General features: G+C 51.0%; 1 long non-coding RNA gene across 2 annotated transcripts in view; it reads right to left on the bottom strand.

The window, feature by feature from the left end:
• Positions 1-6890, bottom strand: part of LOC138993216 (uncharacterized) — a 313834-nt gene extending 306944 nt beyond the window's left edge. For both annotated transcript variants that reach the window (XR_011468251.1, XR_011468250.1), the window contains exon 1: positions 6739-6890. This is a non-coding gene — a long non-coding RNA (uncharacterized lncRNA). The remainder of the gene's footprint in view (positions 1-6738) is intronic.
• Between the last annotated feature and the right edge of the window lie 6178 nt (positions 6891-13068).

The raw sequence follows: 13068 nt of genomic DNA, 5'->3' as shown, positions 1-13068 counted from the left end.
GGCTGGGGGCCACCACCGGGGACAACGCTGTGTAGGTGCTTGTGGACACAGCAGCGAAGGGTCCAGGAGCCCAGGGCTTGCAGCCACGCCCCCCGCTACCAACCTGGACCAGCTCCTGAGGCTTCTGACTCGGATTTCATTTCTTCTCTACACAGCAGCCAGACGGATCATTTCAAAGGCTAAATTGGCTCAAATGGGCTTTCTGCTGAAAACCCTTCAGTGGCTCCCCATTTCACTAACTTCAAGGCAATGCCTTAGGCCAGTGATGGCGAACCTATGACACGTGTATCAGAGGTGACACGCGAACTCATTTTTTTGGTTGATTTTTCTTCATTAGATGGCATTTAAATATCTAAAATAAATATTAAAAATATAAATCTTTGTTTTACTATGGTTGCAAATATCAAAAAATTTCTATATGTGACACAGCACCAGAGTTAAGTTAGGGTTTTTCAAAATGCTGACAGCCGAGCTCAAAAGGTTCGCCATCACTGCCTTAGGCTGAAGACTTCATGAAGCCCCACCCACGGCACCGGCCCGGGTTTCCCAGCTGCCTCTGTCCGCCTTGCTCAGCCCATGCCCATCCGGCCTCTTCCTTCAGCTCCCCCATCTCACAGGCCCGCTCCTGGGTTGGCCTTGACCCTGCTCTGCCCAGGGCCTGAAACACCACCCTCCACGCTAACCCCATCTCCTTCACGAGGCTCCGACGTCAGCTTCTCAGTGCATCCTGTCCAAACCACAGACGCTGGCCCTGCTCCACACACACCCCCAGAGTGCAGGACCCCTAATACACTCTGACTGCCCTTGTTCCTTACGTCTCCACTTCCTTAGCTGTCTACCCCAGCTATAACGTGAGCACCATCGGCACGGAAGTCTCCGGAACCCTTTTATGTTCCTTTCTGCACCCCCAACACCAAGGGCAGTGCTTTGGCACAGAGTAGGCCCACAATCAATATGTGCTGCATTGATGAGAAGAAGTAAATGACTTGCTGGCAGCCCTCCGCCTTCTAGAGTTTCCAATGTAGTGGGAGAAGGCAGAGATCTGGAACATCCAGGCACGGTAAGGACCGCCTTCGTTTGCTGGAGTTGCCACAACAAAATACTGTAGGCGGGGCAGCTTAGACAATAGAAATGTCTTTCTCAGACTTCTGGAAGCCAGGAAGTCCAAGGTCAAGGTCCCGATGGACTAGGTCTCTGGTGAGAGTTCTCTTCTGGGCTAGTAAGAAGCCACCTTCTTGTTCTCTGTCCTCACAGAGGGAAGGGAGCTCTCTGCTGTCTCTTCTTCTTCTCTTATCATGAGGACCCCACCCTGATGACCTCATCTCGCCCTCATCACCTCCCCATGGCCCAGCCGCCACATACCATCACAGGGGGAGTGCGGTTTCAACCGATGGATTTTGGAAGGGCACCAACATTCAGTCCATCACATGGCTGATGGGAAAGAAAGAAACAAATAAAACCCAGGAAGAAAAGTGGGAGAAAGGGAGGTTGCCGTTTTATGAGGCAGCCGCCAAGGGAAAAATCATAACCATAAACACAACAAATGATAGAAAGGGAATGGACTGACTATTCTTGGGAGGGAAAGGGGAGTGGGAGATGCGGGAAGAGACTGGACAAAAATCGTGCACCTATGGATGAGGACAGTGGGTGGGGAGTGAGGGCGGAGGGTGAGGCGGGAACTGGGAGGAGGGGAGTTATGGGGGGGGGAGAGGAACAAATGTAATAATCTGAACAATAAAGATTTAATTTAAAAAAATATATATAGCAATGACCACGTATATAGTCATTACCACGTGCCAGGCCCTTCTTGAAGCATCCTCCATCCACTAACACAGGGATGCCAGTACCCCCCACCCCCGGGCACTGGAGCCCATGTGGTTTTTGTCTGCGCTGCCTCCAACAAGGCCCTGCTCCTCCTGGGGACCACCCTGTCCCCACGCCCGGGGCTTGGACCAACTAGATGACAGGATGCCGCCTCTTTGGCATCTCCAGCGTCTAGGACGCCTGGAAGTGCTTAGCAAACGCTGAGCAAATGAGTGAGTCCATCAATGAATCGATCTTAAACAGAATAGCCAATGTCGGTTGGGGCTCACTTACCAGGAAAAGGGAGTCCCGGAGAAGAATAAGTAATAACCATTGCTTTGCTGTCTTACTCAAGAGCTGACTTCCTCTGTGCTAAGTGCTTCTGCCCCATCCCGGGGAGGGAGAATGTCCTCCCAGGGCAGCAGCTGAGGAAATGGATGCACAGAGAGCCAAGTGCAAAGGCAGGGCCACCCCCGGGTGCCCTCTGACGCCTGCCCCTCTGAGCCCTGCTCCTGCAGCTCTCCTGGCTTCCTCTTTCTTAATTGGCCAGCATTCCTTTCAGCTGCCTGCAAAGAGCTCCAGTGAGGGTGCTGCCACTTAGAGTCTCTGTAGCCAGAATGTTACACCTTTACATGTGAAAATGCATTCAGAAACCACCACTCCAAGCGGCCACAGGAAGTTGCAAGCCCCGATCATTAGAACTAATAATATTAGCAACCGTACTGAGTGCGCACTGGGAGCTCAGGCCCTCTGCTAATGGCCTGCTGCTCTTCCGCCATTTCGCTATTTCCTCCTCACAGCCACCTGTGAAGTTGGTGCTTTATCCTCCCCACTTTAGAGACGAGGAAACCGAGGCTTAGAGAGGCGAAGCAACCTGCCCCAAAGTGACGCAGATCCACACTGCCCTTCAATTTTCCCAGATGCCTTCTGCCACTTTCTTCCTCCCTCTTCAGTGTCCTTGTCCTGGGGACAACCCCTCCACGTCCCAGCCTGTCAGGCTGTTCCTCACCGAACACAACAAGGACTGCAGGCTGAGCACCACTTGTTTCCTTGAAAACAAAGCAATTCTCACAGCCACGCAATGCAGCCAAGTCCCAGGGCTGGGTGAGCCACCAGACCTGTGAACATGACTACCCCCACAGCCAGCTGGCTGCTGCACTCAAGTTCATGGTCAAGGAGGGAAAAGAGGCAGGTAAACAAATAATACTGCAGCTCAGATAACCCACCAGGTACCAGCCAAACAATACCCCATAACCACCACCACCACCAACACCCGCCCCCCCAAAAAAACGAGGAAGAGAAAATAAAAGAAAGCCCATTCAGAATTCTGCAATTAATAAATGACTGAGCATGGGCACGGGCAATAGGGTGGTGAAGACCTGGGGGTGCAGGTAGGGGCTGGGAGGAATGGGGGGATATGGGAGAGATCTGTAATACTAGCAACAATAAAAAATATGTATATATTAAAAAATGAAAAATGACTGAGACCACTGTTTTTTATGACCTAGCATTGCTGTTGTTTTTAAATTGATTTTATTTTATTTTTTGTTTTGTTTTGTTTTTGTTTTTTAATTGATTTTAGAGAGAGTGGGAGGGAGAGGGAGAGAGAGAGAAACATCAATTGGCTGCCTCCTGCAAACACCCCAACTGAGGCTCTAGCCCACAATCTGGGCATGTACTCTCACCAGGAATCAAACCTGCAACCTTTTGGTGCACAGGACAATGCTCCAACCAACTGAGCTACCCCAGTCAGAGCTGCTTTTTGGTTTCATGATAAGGTTGAGAGAGGGGCCACCACAATCTTTGTGTTCTTAGGGTCACTACTGCACCTAAACACAGCCAGGATAGAGGCAGGTACTCAGAACAGGTCGGGGGGGGGGGGGGGGGGGGAGGCAACCGTATCACTTGCAAAAAGAGCTCAAGCTCCCATAGCTCCCATCCACTGCGAAGGGTCACAGTAATGACACGCTGGTCACATAGCCACCACCTAGCTGTGTGACCTGAGTGAATATTCTTAACCTCTCTGAGCTGTGGCTTCCTCATCTATAAAACAGCAATAATAATAATCCCGTCTTACAAGATTGTTGGGAGATTAAATGAGATAATACATCTAAAGCATTTGGAACTGAGGTCGGCCCGCAATAAGAAATTCATCATTACTAGACATTTGATTATATCTGCCTCGTGGGGTCGCAGGGAACATAAACGGCAAAGAACATTCTCGGCACGATATACAATTTTAATGTTATGGGAGCTACTATTATTGTTGTTATTATTAATTACTGTACTGTTACTAGTTACTTGGGGCCAGAAAAACAGAAGAGACCGAGGAGGTACCAAAGAGAACACATTTTAGCAGTTTTCTCGAATTTCTAAAGGTTTCAAGGGAAGGTGGAGAAGTGACCATCAATGCGGCTCATCAATAGTCAGAATTATTCTAGGCCCAGCTGGTTTGGCTCAGTGGATAGAGTCAGCCTGCGGACTGAAGGGTCACGGGTTCGATTCTGATCAAGGGCATGTACCTTGGTCGCAGGCTCGATCCCTGGCCCTGGTCCGGGCAGGTGCGGGAGGTAACCAATCGATGTGTCTCTCTCACACCGATGTTTCTCTATCTCTCCCCCTCCCTTCCACTCTCTATAAAAATTAATGGGAAAATATCCTCGAGTGAGAATTAATAACAACAACAAAAAACAGTCAGAATTATTCTAGAGTATTGCTCTGTTCCCATCTTGGGTCAGGGTGCCCTGCAGACACTGAGTATATAAAGATGGGGGTCTTGATCTCTTAAAGAGAACACAAACCAGCATGGGAGGGCGGGGGGGGGGAGATTAGGGAGAGTGCTATGTCTACACCCAACTATGAAAGGAAATACATCATAAAAAGCCGAGTGTCCAGGAGGGTGTCTGACATGAAAAACACACCCTGTGAAGGGAACAGGCCAGGGAATGAGACGAGGGACCGGACCTGGCAACTATCCAAGGTCCTCACTTCCCCAGGAAAGGGCTGATCTGCCTTTGGTCTGACCAAATTCAGGGTCACTCATACAAGGAGGAAGAAAGGAAGGTGTCTTTTCCCCCAAGAGACCCCTTAGCTGAGCTGTCCGAGCACAGTGTCTGTCCCGGGCAGGCAGGAGGCCCTGGCCATGGTGACACAGCCTCCCGAGTCCAGCTAGCCGGTCCTCGTGCCATTCAGGAGAATAAAAGCTAGAAGCACAAGGGACTGGCTGGATGTGGACGGAGATACTGACCAGCAACCACACAAACCATCAGGGGTAGGGGGGGTAGGGGGGGTGGGGGGGGTGGGGGGTGGGGGGTCAGATATTCCAGAACCAAGGAAAAAGCTCCCTCTTCCCAGCCCAGAAAAGCTCCCGGCAGGAGCAGATGAGCACACCACACAGCATGGAGGAGCGGGGGAGGGGGAGGGGCGAGGGAGGGCAATCAATGAGAAAAAGAAACTGATTTCTTCTACTTTTCAAGAGAAGCCTGCTGCATGCAAAATTCTGCACTCGAAGTAGGTAGAGCAACAATAACAACAGCAAAGTCACCCTTAACCGGGCAAAGCAACAAGGTCACGACATAACAAATGGCCTCTGGGGTCGGTGGGCACAGCCTCAGGATGGGCCCTGGACCCACCTAGCCCTTCCACCCCCCAGTCCAGGGCATGGGATTCCAGCTGGGCCCTCTGGCCAGGGGCTCAGACCGCGAGGCAGTGCTCACCTTCAAGACGGAACTCCTCTCAGACAGTGGAGACCAGGCCACGAGGCTCCGGCCAGCCCAGGGTTCTGTGTCTCCTGCTGCTTCCAGGGATGTTTTTTTGCTCCTAATACTTTCAGGAAGTTCCACTCTGGGTTCAGAGGATCCATACAAGCCCCAACGCCATGGGTGGGAGCTTTGGACCGATTAGCTGTGACCACAGGACTGTGTCAAATGAACAAGCCTCAACTTGTCACAGCCCGTATGCAAAAGAGGCCTGCATCATCCTATAACCGACAGCAAAGCCCACACAGGCCCTGCGTCCCCAGGGCCCCCGCCCACCCACCCCACACAAACACACTGTTCTCCATGGTTTCCTCCAACAAGCAAACAGCTCCGGCAGCCTGGCCTGGCTGGTGGTGAGGTGGGTGAGAGGGGCCTGCCGGCCTCTCTCTGGAAAACAGAAGATCAGGAGGAACCACCCAAACCTCCCCCTCTTCTCCCTAAAAACTCTCTCATCCTCTAGAAGGGCCTGAAGTCAGGGGCTAGAATAAACAGAAGAATAGTCCACGGCTGCAAACCCATCAGGAAAATTCGTGGTGTTTCCATGCACCGGACACATGCAGCCTCATGGCTGCCCTTCCTGCAAGTCTACACCCGACCACAAACACTGGCATAAGTCAGAGCACATGAGCCGGAGGGAGGGCAACCCTAATTAGATCAACAGCCCATCCCCCAAAAATCACCATGATAAGGGGCACCCAGCAAATCTGGAAATAAGATGCAAAAGTTTCAAAGACCAGAGCTGCTGAGTTTTGGGGAATCACCTTGGGGGAGGGTGGGGGGTAAGGAGAGGATGGTCTAAGGATCTAAGGATGGAGGGAGCATCCTATGGGTCCCAGACTTCTGGTTTCCCCAGAGGGGCCTCCAAACCGCACCTGCGACCCCACCTCGGGGCTGACTGGAGATGGTCTATGTTTAGAGATGAGGCAATCAACGCTGGATCAAGTGCATTCGATCCAGAATAATCTCTCTCCATGCACGGGGCACGGGATGTCACCATCCACCCCTCCCCCTCTCCCCACACGCCCGCCTGGAGTCTGGGGATGAGGAAAGTGCACCGATGAACACAGACGTGAATCCGAAGCCCCTGCCTCCGTCCCGCTGCTCACTGAGCATCCCTCCCCGCCAGGCCCCGAGCTCCCGACTTTCCAGAAACGCAGAGGGCAAAATTCTAACTTACTGGAAGGTGGATCCAAGCCGTGGCACCGGGGCCGCCAACATCCTTACCGCGCGGAAATCCACTCGGGGGAGCCTAGGGGGAGCCGGGCCCGTCCTGGTTCGCGGCCCCGGAGCTGCTCCTCCGGGTCCGGTCCGCCCCGCGCCTGCCCGGCCCCAGGGCCCATGTGCTCGGCGGCGGCCGCACGCGCTCTGCCCGGCGGAGCGCGGGGCCGGCGGGCGGCCCGTGACGTCAGGGCGGCTCGCGCTCCGGGCCGCGGGGGGCGGGGAAGCGCGCGCCGCACGGCCCGCCGCGTGCGTCCTGGGCCCCCGCGCGCGGGGTCCTCCCGGCTCCCGCCTCCCGCCGGCCGGCCGGCCGCCCCGCTAGCCCCTCCGCTGGCTGCCCGGGCAGCACGGGCCACCCGGGCCGCCCAGGGCCGCGTGCAGGCGGGGCGGGCCTGGTCCGCACCTCGGACCCGGAGGGCGCGGGGGAGGGCGCGCTCCGCACCGGGACGGGGTCCCCGCCGGCCAGCGCCACCCCACCCCCACCCGCCGGGGATGCGCTCTCGCCGTTCCCCGCGCTTTCCGCCGCCGCAGCCCCGCTCTCCGCGCGCCTCCCCGCCCCCGGCGTCCTGGAGGCAGGGAGCCTCCCCACTGGCCCGATGTGGAAGGCGAGTTCAGGGACTTAGAAGGACCGAGATGCCCCGAGATGGGAGCACTTCGCGCGGGAGACCCCTGGCTTTGCTCCAGCCCCAGTGACCCCAGAGCCTCCTTGGGTACCACCCGGCATCGGTGGGCCGGGGAGAGGCGCGCGCACCTGGCCGGCTCCTGGGCCGCCTCCCGCTGGCCCCGAGCGGGGAGGTTTGCCAACCTGTGCAGAGGCTGGCTGGCTGCGCTGCTCCCTGCGCTCGGGAGTATTCAAGTGGAACCTTCAACCCCATTCGTCTCCCCAAGGGAGCGAGAGAAAGCCTGTCTCCTGCGTAGGATGGGTTTATCTCGCTTTCCCCGCATAAGCCCCGAGGCGGGACTGATGCTAGGAGCAGCCTGGGTTCCGTTCGGTAGCTTTTGAGCACTTTCCGGGGGCCAGGCGCCCTGCGAGGCGATGGGCAGTGGGCACTGAAAGCCGAGTTAGACGCAGACCATAGAAGGAGGTCACCGTCCGTCGGGCGAAAAGATGGGCACGGATGTGGGCGATGTCCGTATTGTGCACGGGACGGCTGCGCCTGTCCCCTGCCCAGTGCCCCAGCGTAAACGCTGGCCTATATCCCCAGCCGTTCATCCAACCTGCGGGTCTTGGGCCCCTCCCTCCCTTTTCTTCCCCCGCGAATGGTCTTCCTCTCTTGGGGAAAACAAAACAAAATAAAACTTAGTTAATGCTCCTGGACGGCCTGCTACACATATTCATTTATAATCTCGAAACATTTGTTTTTTGTTCAGCTCCCCTTGGAGGCGGGGGCGAGGGCGCGGGTTCACTCTGCTTGCACCTAGGATGCGGTGGGAGCTGTGAGATCGCAGCCCTTTCACCACTGAGGCGTCCTCCCAGGAACCACGCGCCGCCACCCTGGGAAAGCCCGTGTCCTCCCGCCCGACGCCCGCAGGCCAGAGAGGCCCAGCGTCTAAGGACTGCCTCCCTGGCCCCTGCCCCTGGCCCTGCGGCGGGATCCTTTCTGTGCCCAGGGCGCTCCTGGCTGAAAACACCTTGACCCAGACTCGCTCAACCTCGACTTTGAGTCACATTTTTCCTTTTCGAAAATTACACTTTGAAGAATTTTCAGAAAAAAAATACAAAGACGGTTATTTCTATCATCTCAAATTGACTATCAGTTACATTTTGGTATCGCTACTTCCAATTATGTTTTTAAATCACTTGGTACAATACATGTACATTGTAAAAAATGAAAACTATGCAGGAAAATACAGAAGATAAAAGAAAATTAAATTTTTATCAGTCAGAAATAACTCTCATGAATATTACATAAGTCCCAGACATCTTTGTAAACATATATATGGCATAGAAATATATATGGATTATGAATATTATATAAATACCAGGCATTTTTAGACATATATATTATAGAAATATATCTACGTGTGTGTGTGTGTGTGTGTGTGTATGGATAAATGCAGGGTTAAAATAAATGTCTTAAAATATCAACACCTTATAGTTGCTATTTTTAAATCTAAGATATTTCCTTTTCTCTTAATAGAAGAAAAGAAAGCTAACAGGAAGCGGAAGGAATTGTTAAAAGTTAAGTGTTTGGGGTTTTTGGTTTTTTTTACTACATTTCCCTCAATAATTCTGGAAGGATTCAGAAGAGATGATGAACAAGAAGAGAGTGAGGTAGTGGTGTTTTGTTTGGAGATGGCTCCATGTTAGCGAGCAGGCCACTCCCGGCTGGGACATTAGCTCATCGCCTCCCACCTCTCCTCTCCGTAGGGCACCTCCTGCAGCTGTTAGTTGTGTTATTGTGTTTCACTTGCCACCGTCCATTCTGTATCTGAAATGCCCACGCTTACTTGGGATTGGCTCTGTAATTACAGAAGGTTATGTTCACAACCAGTCCTTCCCTTTCCTACATCTGCTTCCTTTATCTTCAAAATCCACTCATTCATTTATCACGCATGCACCAGGTACCTACAGGACGGGCCAGGTCCCTGCTTTGGAGAAGGTTCCATTTGAGTAAGAAGAGGCAGACAAATAAGCCAATTGGCAAAGGTGCTTTCAACAGTGACAACCGCTATTGAGAGGGTAAATCTGGATGGAGAGCTAGAGAGGGAGGGGGCAGGAGGGAAACCAACTCCAGACAATCTGACCAAGCAGCAGCCAGCCATGCAGACTGGAGAGCGTGTTCCAGGCCAAGGGAACGTCAAGGGCAGAGGCTCGGAGGAACATGGAAACAAGATCATCAATCATTTCACAAAGGCTTATTGAGTCAGACAGGCACACAGTGGCAGCCACGGCGTTCTCCTCCTGGGCCAGGAGTCACGTGTCTTCAGCAGGCCATTCTATCCCCAGCTCAGTGAATTATGTAGAAGCCATGAGTGAATGAATGGACAGACATCCCGGACCTTGTGATAGCAGAAGAAGGGACAGGTGCCAGGTGTAGGAGACACCCAAAGGGAGCCATCTAATTGGCACAGGCCGCGAAGGCTCCCAGGGGAGGTGGAGGCTGAGTGGGACCTGAAAAGCAGTTCTCCAGTTTGACGGAGCGGAGAATGGGGCACTTGAGCCAAGGGAACAGCATGCATGCTTGTGGAGGCTGACAAACTATAAACAGTTCAGGGCCCAGGGAGTATAAATCACTGTTGGAAAAGCGGTGCAGGGTAGGCCAGATTCTGAGAGGCCTCTATTGCAAGCCCAGGGATTTAGCCTGGGCCCTAAAGAAAGGAGGGGGCTTCTGAGGATCTATGAGCAGGACTAAGACACAGGGGCTGTCTTACTTGGTAGGAAGATGGCATTGCTGTCAGGCACAGAACAGATTTCAGGGGGACGTGATGAGAAACAAGGAGACCCATTATGACAGTGATGGCAAACCTATGACACGCAAACTCATTTTTTTGGTTGATTTTTCTTCGTTAAATGGCATTTAAATATATAAAATAAGTATAAAAAATATAAGTCTTTGTTTTACTATGGTTGCAAATATCAAAAAATTTCTATATGTGACACGGCCCCAGAGTTAAGTTAGGGTTTTTCAAAATGCTGACACGCCAAGCTCAAAAGGTTCGCCATCACTGCATTAGGAGGTGGCAGCAAACATCCTGATAAGAACCAATAAAGAGCCTGGACCCTAGAAGTTGCCTCGGGAACAGAGAGAAAGGTGAATGCAAAGGACATTTACAAAACCAACCCACATCGCCCAGCCGGTGTGGCTCAGTGGTTGAGTATTGACCTATGAACCAGGAGGTCATGGTTCAATTCCCAGTCAGGGCACATGCCCAGGTTGCAGGCTCGATCCCCAGCGTGAGGCATGCAGCAGGCAGCCGATCAATGATTCTCTCTCATCATTGATGTTTCTATCTCTCTCTCCCTTGCCCTTCCTCTCTGAAATAAATATATATATATTGAAAACACACACACACACACACACACACACACACACACGATAAGTCTAGGGAACAGGGAGTAATCAAGGGTGAGGGCCAGGTTGCTGGTTTCAGCAGTTGGGGGTTGGTCCCGTCCATTTCCCTACAGTATTAAATATTTTTTATTAAATATGCCTTTAAATACTTAACAATGTACTCTGTGCCTATGGAGCATAAGAGATGTAGCCGTTTCTCTCTCCCTGAGCACTTTGACTCTTTCCAATCAGTCATTCTTCATCGTGCAGAAAACTAACATGGAAATCCTGGAGCAGGAGTCTCGGTGGGAACTGCAAAGGCGGACCTGGGAGGTCAAAGAGAATGAGGATTTTTGAAACTCTGCCTACTGACACATTGTTCTTAGGGAAGGTTTTATCTGTGAGCCTGCACGTGTCCTTGTAGTCCCAACCAAGATGTTCTTTGTCTTGGGAGACAAAGATGGGAGCACAGTTTAATGAGATAGAAAGAGAGAGAAGCATTTCAGTTTAATGAGATAGAAAGAGAGAGAGGAAAGGGGAGGAGAGAAAGAGAGAAAGAGAGAAAGAGAGAAAGAAAGAAAGAAAGAAAGAGAGAAAGAAAGAAAGAAAGAAAGAAAGAAAGAAAGAAAGAAGAGAGAGAGAGAGAAAGAAAGAGAGAAAGGAAGAAAGAGAATCGCATCACATTTTTGTTTTAATTGCATGTTGAATTATTGCCAACAAAGACTACTCACATATGTGTTTATTGGCTCATTGCACTTTTTTAACGAACATATTTCACTCTGGCCCTATGCCCATTTTTCTAGGGAGGTGGGGTTTTTTTACTTTTTGGTATTTGTTCCCCAAATTAAGTCCCTTTTCTTTTCTTTTCTTAAAAAAAATATATTTTATTGATTTTTTACAGAGAGGAAGGGAGAGGGACAGAGAGTTAGAAACATCCATGAGAGAGAAACATCGATCAGCTGCCTCCTGCACACCCCCCACTGGGGATGTGCCCGCAACCAAGGTACATGCCCTTGACCAGAATCGAACCCGGGACTCTTCAGTCCGCAGGCCGACGCTCTATCCACTGAGCCACACCAGCCAGGGCTAGTCCCTTTTCTTATTTTCTTTCTTCCTTCCATCCTTCCTTCTTCTTTTGTCAAAAGCAGCTCACTATTTAAAAAAACAGCAAATATACCACCCACCAGAAATAGTCATTGTTAAGTCTTGGCTATATATCCTTCTGAATACTTACACACACACACACACACACACACACACACACACACACACAGATTTTTCATCAGGAAAATAGAATCAATTCCACATTATTTGTAGTCTATTTGGGTTACTTAATATGATATCACAATCGTCTTTCCATGGCAGTACATATATTTCTGCAACATTATTTTTTAATAGTCCTGTAGCATTCCATTGTACGTTTCTATCATATTTTACTTAACCAGTACCTTATTGCTGGCAATTCATCTCACTTGCAAATTTTCATTATTTAACACAGTACTGCTACACACATCCTTGTGACTAAAACTTTGCATATGTCCTTAAGGATTTCCTTCGGGTAAATTCCCAGAAGTGAATTATGGGATATTAACACTTCGTTTGCCATGTAAATTGTGACTATTTCTGCCTGATCTCTGACTTGCCTTTTCTTTTTGTGTATAAAGGCTTTTTTTATCCATTTGCTTTAATCTCAAGACGCTCATATTTACCTGTCCTGGGATTTGTGATGTGTTCTTATTGTCTCTATGTTCAAAAGTCATTACTCAGCCTGAGAGCTCATTTACCTCCTATAGGGCACGTGCTGTTTGGTGCCCCAATACCCACTCACCCAGTAATCAGCCTATGCCTAGGAGGGAATTCCACCTCTCTTGCAAGTGATCCATCCAGGGATGCACTGCCTGACCCAATTCTAGACAACAGATGTGAAAGGAAGGCTTTCAGAGAACCGCAGTGAAAAACTGACTCTAAGCCAGAGACCAAAGACATATTGCTTCTCTTCTTGGGTTCAAAGAAAGCAAGGATACGTGTCTCTGTTGTTTAAGACAGGGGTTGCCCTTAGAAGTGTTTTCAGCAGCATGTAACAGGAAAAGGGGCTTTCACCAAAAAGGGCTTCTATTTCCCATTAACCAGGAGCCTGAAGACCACCTGGTAGAGGTGCGGTGGCTCATGCGTAGCTGTCGGGTGGCTGGTGCAGCCTTAGGCATCACCTCCATGGTGAAAGCAGAAAAATGTGCACCAAGTGGCCTCAGCCGAGGCTGACCCTGTTCCCAGACAAAGCCAGTCTTCCCAGCAGC

Source organism: Myotis yumanensis, unplaced genomic scaffold (assembly GCF_028538775.1).
Source record: "Myotis yumanensis isolate MYYU_CA2020_CCGP unplaced genomic scaffold, mMyoYum1.0.hap1 SCAF_15, whole genome shotgun sequence".
NCBI classification, from domain to species: Eukaryota; Metazoa; Chordata; class Mammalia; order Chiroptera; family Vespertilionidae; genus Myotis; species Myotis yumanensis.
The sequence above is the reverse complement of the archived record's forward strand: the minus strand, read 5'-3'. Positions and strand labels throughout refer to the sequence as shown.